The 6,000-nt window shown below is 37.3% G+C and overlaps 1 protein-coding gene across 2 annotated transcripts in view; it reads left to right on the top strand.

The window, feature by feature from the left end:
• The first annotated feature begins 393 nt into the window (after positions 1 to 393).
• The window catches only part of atg16l1 (ATG16 autophagy related 16-like 1 (S. cerevisiae)), a 72,667-nt gene continuing 67,060 nt past the window's right edge, over positions 394 to 6,000 (top strand). Inside the window, exon 1 of one of the 2 annotated variants that reach the window (XM_039762676.1) lies at positions 394 to 567. The gene's annotated coding sequence lies outside the window, so the exon portion shown is untranslated. The remainder of the gene's footprint in view (positions 568 to 6,000) is intronic. The other variant, XM_039762684.1, reaches the window with a different exon arrangement.

Genomic DNA, 6,000 nt, shown 5'->3' with positions numbered 1-6,000 from the left:
TTTTTCAGATATCAGAAAATGTAGAGGAGGTAAATGTACAATATAATAAAGTGTTTTTCAGATATACTACAATGCATTCTGTGATAGCTGAAAATGTACTTGAAACGTGCCTTTTGCCCTTAGCAGTCGACTGTAAATAGCGGCGGCTAATCATAGATACGGTCACGGACACTTCAGTCTCGTAGATAGGATCAGGCCCCGCCCCCGCTATACTGCACGACTGCATAAGCAGACAGACAGACAATAATATTATTTCGGAGTAAAATGCGTAATTACTTAGTCAAACAGACATATATCGATCTATCGATCGATCTAATTATCATATTGCTTCATTAGTTCTCTATAAATCAGGCGTTGACATAATCGCCTCACTTTCCGCCCAAGCGTGACGCTCTTACAGTGCGCCTCCAGTTGGAAGGACCACTGTTGAAGCGAAAATGGCGGAAAGGAGGCGAGGCTTGGTGGGTGATTGAAGACAAGTGGTGATCGCGTTTGAATGCTGACAAGCAAACACAGATAATAGAAAAGATATCACACGAAGTGAAAATCTGGCTGCCAAACCGAAAGGTAGGCTGAGCTGACGTCGGGAAACATCACTCCGCCATATACCTTTCTGTCGCTCATGTGACTGGTGTTCGGAAGAAATATGTCTACAGCTGGCATGCGAAAACTTAATTTTCATGCGTTCATTATCTGAATATGCTAATAACATGTTTTTCGCGATACGCATCGATTATCTTGCCCATTGGTAGAGATGCACTATTTTCATTCTCTTATTACCGAGAATGCTGGGTTTTTTTAAATATAATTTTCAAATGTTGGTCACCCCTTCAAAAAGATGCTTACTCAGGAGTGTTTTTAAGAAATTTGTGTCTTCGTTACTTTTGCGTCATGTTTTAAACGTTGAATCTAATACGACATGATGGTGCAATGTGTGAGCTGCTGCTACGTAACTTAATGTGTATAATATCACAGCATAAGCTTTTGTTAAGCTTTTTTTCTTATTTAAATCATTGTTTGACAAAGCCGCACTTTTCTTTGAATTCGATCGCCGACAAAAGTTGGAAGTTGTATGCCAGTTTTTCAGTATTTTCCTTCTGGCGTTAAACTACTCAAATTATAGGGAAAATGCCAAGTTAGTTTTGATAGTAGGTGAATCATTACCGATTCGGTAAAAAAAAAAAAAAAGCTGGTGGCAAAGGGAAGTTTTTTCTTTGTTTACCGTGTTTCCATGTTTTAAAGTGTACGGATTTAATTCTAGTACGCGGAAGATTAAATCTAGATTACCTTTCTCTAGTACCAATATGCAGGCTGTCTCTGTCTCCATTAGTTCGCTTACCAAAATGATTTTTATTTAGATTTTTGGGTACGCAGGTTTGTAATTTCACTGGAATATAGGAATTACCATTGGCACTTTCCTTCATGAACTGAGCTTGTACTATGTAACAGTCTGCGTTTGTACAAAAATATAAGTTTTCACAACACTTTTGTATACATTTAGATCGGTTGGCTGCAGGTTTTCATTCTAACAGTTTTCCTAGTCAGTGACCAGTTTCACTGCTAATGAACTTCTTTTCCTTCATTTTAATAACCCAGTTTTTATGGATTCGGTCATCTGAATTGATTTCCTCATTAAATGGCCGCCAAGCAGAATTGAGACGTGCAAGGAGCCAACAGATGACCAGCTAAATCAGCGATTTCGTAATGAGAAGTCGATTCTTGCTGTTAATTAAACCCATCGTTTAATTCCATGGCTTCTTGCTGTTCTGATTCTGCCACAGCAGGTATTTACAAAACTGCTGATTTTTTTAAAAAAATGTTATTTATTTTTAGAACACCATCAAAATGTTTTGGTGACCTGTGCAGATCATCCCTACTTTACCTCCCATTTCTTTATTTTCAGATACTGTGGTGAACTGCTCATGTGTAAGGCTGCTTTGTTAAATTAAGGAAAAAGAAACTATTAAGGGGTCTAAGTCAAATTAATTAAAAGTATGGCAAAAGAACTTAATTAGGAGAAGGATCAGGTTGGTAGCATGCACGTTGCCACACCCACCACACAACAAACCACCTTGAGTGAGATCCGAGTACAGGTGCAGTCGGTGACACCTCAGCACAACACTGAAGAGTGTAAGGTTTTTTTTTTTTGTATCTATCTATCTATGTATCTATCTATCTATCTATCTCTATATATATATAGATATATAGATATATATATATATATATATAGATATATAGATATATATATATATATATATATATATAGATATATATATCTATCTCTATCTATCTATCTATATACATATATCTATATCAGTGGTTAGAGTGCCAATCCTGCCACCATCCCCCAGGTTTTCCCTGCGAGTTTGGAGGATCTGGATCTGGCTGGAGGCAGATTTTGCAGATTAATGTCATTCCCAGGACAGAGCAATTGTAGGTTAAGGGCCTTGCTCAAGGGTCCAACAGAGTCTTTTCTGGCGTTTTATGGGATTGTGCAAATCCCTAGCCTCGGAGCCACCACTCCGCCGTTAATTAAGAAGATACTTAAAATGAAATTCTGCGGCCCTCCAGGACACCCTTAATTTAAATGGAGGGAAATTGTGTGGTTTTTTTGTGTATCAATTACTGCTGCTGCATGGCATAAAATATTTCTTTTTGTAGTCTTGGTAAGATTTGCAGTACAAAAGTTGCAAATTTTTAAAGTCATCCAATTGATGTGTTTGAGATGTGGCTGAAATCAGGGGTTGCAAGAGAACGGTAAAGCCTCAGCATCATTGTTTCTCTAAACACAAGTAGACGAAGTATACAAATAGTTTTAAGTTCAATATTTTATTTAGTTGTACAGCTGCATCATTAACTTTATCTGTTATTCCAGGTCTATAATTTGTCAGGATTTATAACCAATTTAATCTAGTTTCTTTTCTCAAAGCACCATCTGAAGAAAAAATAAAACTACAGAGTAATAACTTAAAAAAGTGAATTTATATAAGCTGTCTTGTTTCTGTGTGTGCATGAGAAATGTACTGATTTTGTTCATGAGTTAGTAATAACATAGTAAACCGGAATAGTTATGCCAAAGATTTGAAATATTAAAATGTATGCCTCAGTGTAATTGTTTAATGTCTGTTTTCAAATGTAATAACTTGTCATTTTCACACTCTAATAGAGGTCGTTAGAGCACTAGATCCATTATAAGAGGTCAAAAAGTAGCATCATATTCATAATCACTAACTTTAAAGTAGTCTAAAATGATGCCCTACTTTCTTATATTTGTTAATTTTTAACCTTCTGAAAGTGGTTCCTAGAGGGCAAGACCACCAGTAAACATTCAAATATCAAAAATATTATAATTATGATAAGGAGCCTCAACATAGAATACAAGACTCCACACGCATATATTACCGATTCCCATTTTTTCAAAGTTTTGTAAAGAGGCGTAATTTTGACTCCTTGTAGGCCATTAGTGGACCTCTGGGGTCAGTTGATGTGGCATGCACAAGTTCAAGTCCTTCTGATCATTTTTGCTGAGGACACCTATTTGTTTACTTTTTACCAGAAGGGAGTTTCCTGCACAAAATATGTTCCAAAAATGACCTAAAAATTAGGCTACTGGGTATAGAGGGCCAAAAAAGGGGAGTGTGTTGTCAAAATGCATTTCTTGCATAACTAAACATCAATGGTGAGTTGAACAGTATATCATATGTAGGGGGCTTCTTGTGCTGATGAGCCGGAAGGCGCTGGGCAAAAAAAGAAAAAAAAAACCAAAGGTAAATGATTTGAAAATATGAATATGGTCTGACCAGTTGGGTAATAATCAGTCTGTTTTAGCTGTGTGAAACTGACTTTTCAAGATAGGTGATTAAGAATGAAGATGTATGTTTCTTTATTTTTCCTTTTCAAAGTGTATTTGCATTATTCTTTCCTGCAGGGTGAAACATTGACAAGAGTATAGGTTTATCTGGCTCAGAGTTTTTGTACATGTAAGGTTTGTTACATCTTGATTTTTGTTTGCAAGTAAAATTAGTGATGTGCACTAAACTCATCCAAAAATATTACATGCCTATGATGTAACAGAGGACTTTTGTGGAGTTTATTTTTTAATTATTATTTTATAGGATCTTTATTTTTTATTTTTTGGAATAAAGTCAATATTTAAATTGGTTTAAGTGGTTTAGCTAATGTCATATTGTTGTATATCTAGTGATGTGTTTGCTACCAGAACATAAAGTGGTGTTCAGGGTGATATTTGTAGATGGTTGTAGAGTTTTACTCAGAAACGGGAAGTGGAGGGTGATGGTGCGGGAACCTTATCAGAATTGGCTGATGTTAAGAGTGGTGTTGTGCAGAGGTCAGTGCTAGTGCCGCTGCTATTTTTAATAGATTATAAATGATTTTAGAAGGGAATATAAGTAACAAGCTGGTTAAGTTTGCAGATGATGCCAAGATAGGTGGATTGGCAGATAATTAGGAATCTGGTTAATCATTACAGAGGAACTTGGTCAGCATACAGGCTTGAGTAGATTTGTGGAAGAAGAAATTTAATGTCAGTAAATGTAAAGTATTACACATAGGAAGTGAAATTGTTAGGTTTGAATACACAATGGGAGGTCTGAAAATTGAAAGTACACCTTATGAAAAGGGGGCGGCAAGGTTGCGCAGTGGTAGCACTGCTTACTTGCAGTAAGGAGACCTGGGTTCGCTTCCTGGGTCCTCCCTGCGTGGAGTTTACATGTTCTCCTCGTGTCTGCGTGGGATTCCTCCAGGTGCTCCGGTTTCCTCCCACAGTCCAAAGACATGCAGGTTAGGTGTATTGGTGATCCTAAATTGTTGGGTGTGTGTGGGTGTGTGCCCTGCAGTGGGCTGGTACCTTGCCCGGGGTTTGTTCCTGCCTTGCGCCCAGTGCTGGCTGGCAGCAGACCCGTAGGAGTCATAGTGGACTCTACTGTCAGACTGTGTTCGAAAGCCACTAAGAAGGCTAACGGAATGTTAGGTTACATAACACGGTGTATAGAGTACAAGTCCAAGGCGGTTATGCTCAAGCTTTATAATACACTGGTGAGGCCCCATCTCGAGTACTGTGAACAGTTTTGGCTTTCATGCTACAATAATGACATAGCAGCACTAGAAAATGTCCAGAGAAGAGCAACCAGACTCATTCCAGTGCCCCAGGGAGGTGAGTTATGAATAAAGAGTTAAAGAGCTGATACTTTTCAGTTTAAGCAAAAGAAGATTAAAAGGTGACATGATTGAATTGTTTAAAATTCTGAAGGGAGTTAGTACAGTGGATCAAGACTATTATTTTAAAATGAGTTCATCAAGGACACGGGGAAACAGTTGGGAACTTAAGGGTAAATTTCACACAAACGTTGACATTTTTCTTTACACAGAGAGCCACAGACACTTGGAATGAACTGAGAACTGCTGTGGTAGACAGTAAGACGTTAGGGACTTTTGGTTTTGTTTTTTTAGAAGAATTAAGTGGATTAGAGGGTGAGCTTTGTTGGGCTGAATCGTTTGTTCTCGTCTATATTGTTCTAATAAAAACAAGCTCATAAAACAAAAGTACCACAGTTTTATCAGTATTTTCCCTGTCTTTCTGGATCTAAACTGTCCTTTAACACATTGAATATATATTTGTTCCACTTTTAATTTGTTCATTTTCATAACACAATCCATATTTGTACCAGGTATGCACTGCTTCTAATTTAAAGCTGCCCAATAAATTTAAATAGTGACTTCTGTTTATTTGGCATGCACAGTGCATACATAATGGGACTGTAATATGTATCACAAGGTTTTGTGTAATTTTTTTTGGGGGGCATGTGAAGAATAGGACTACCAGGTTTTAAAAAATATTGTAGATTTCACTATTCAGAGTATGCTATCTTGATTCTTTTAAGATTTATGGGCGGTGGAATGGTATTCTTTTTCCATTAAAAACTGGCTTGTTGTAAAGTCCCCTGTGACTTACAGTCAACCCAGCCACGAAACATAGGCAGA

The sequence above is a fragment of the Polypterus senegalus genome, chromosome 1 (assembly GCF_016835505.1).
Source record: "Polypterus senegalus isolate Bchr_013 chromosome 1, ASM1683550v1, whole genome shotgun sequence".
NCBI classification, from domain to species: Eukaryota; Metazoa; Chordata; class Cladistia; order Polypteriformes; family Polypteridae; genus Polypterus; species Polypterus senegalus.
Note: the sequence above shows the minus strand (reverse complement) of the source record. Positions and strands in the feature narration are given on the sequence as shown.